Raw genomic sequence first — 1,147 nt, forward strand, 5'->3', positions numbered from 1 at the left:
TTGAAATCAAAAACTTCATTGCAATTAACTTCATCCATAATACAAAATATAGTAATGAAATCAAAAACTTCATTCCAAAATACTACATAGTGTCCACCAACACAATACTACATATTCAGAGCTTCACTTCATCAAGAAAGACGCAACAAATCCAACAAATAGCGCAAATGAAATTATAATGAACATCTTCAACTTCAACACTTTTTCTTCCAACTCTCTTGCTTTATTCACTTCAACAATATTTATTGCCTCTAATGCATCCACTTTTTCCATCAGTCTATCCCTTTCAATCTTGCACGCATCCAATGCCATATTCAGGGTATTAAGTTGAACTTGAGCAATATCAAACTTGCGACTTGAAATTGTTAATTACAACCAAAACTCTGTCCGGTAAGACTTCGTCTTGCCACTCCCAAAAACCACATGATTCATTCTTACAAACAAAATCCAGAAAACATATAATGAGAAAACTAACAAAATTGAAAATTTGTTATAAATGTCAAAATTATATAAATATGTAGATATATATCACTTACTCCAGGTTTCGCGCACTTATAGAATCTCCTACCAGGGTTATACACAGTGGTTGAAGTGAAGTGGTTGGAAATATTACCACAAAAGCACCTCTTTTTCGAAGAACAACTAGATTCAGACATTGAGCACCCACTTATCCACTAGTATAATACAGCCTAAATTGATAAGGGAAAGAAACAAAATCGACCAGCCATGGGCGAATTCAAGTTCAAATATGGAGGAAACACCAAAATATGGAGGAAACAATTTCAGTCTAGAGATGAAATAGATTATGAAATCGAATTGATACAAACGAGGGTTTTCATTTAAGTGAGGCTGGTGTAATTGGGTATTGATTATTGAATTGGGTGGGTCAGGTCTTAATAAACGAACAAATATTTAATAGTATAATGATAGGGACTCAAAAATACCAATAGTGTAACAGAGCCTTTCTAAATACTATATTCAATAATACCTGAGTAGTTTTATTAATTTATTCAAACAAACAAAGAGTCATTACTAGAGTTATTACAAACTGGAACAACTCTAGGACACCTAGTTCCTACTTCCTAGCTTGTCCTTTTTAAAAGCAGAAACACAAGATAGAACATTGGACTCCCAAAAACAGATTAGG

At 33.2% G+C, this 1,147-nt stretch overlaps 1 long non-coding RNA gene across 1 annotated transcript; it reads right to left on the reverse strand.

The window, feature by feature from the left end:
• Positions 1 to 848, reverse strand: LOC104226613 (uncharacterized). The gene is made up of 2 exons (XR_710883.2): positions 537 to 848; positions 1 to 433 (listed from the first exon to the last, which is right to left on the reverse strand). It is a non-coding gene; the product is annotated as an uncharacterized lncRNA (long non-coding RNA).
• Between the last annotated feature and the right edge of the window lie 299 nt (positions 849 to 1,147).

The sequence above is a fragment of the Nicotiana sylvestris genome, chromosome 1 (assembly GCF_000393655.2).
Source record: "Nicotiana sylvestris chromosome 1, ASM39365v2, whole genome shotgun sequence".
Taxonomy (NCBI): domain Eukaryota; kingdom Viridiplantae; phylum Streptophyta; class Magnoliopsida; order Solanales; family Solanaceae; genus Nicotiana; species Nicotiana sylvestris.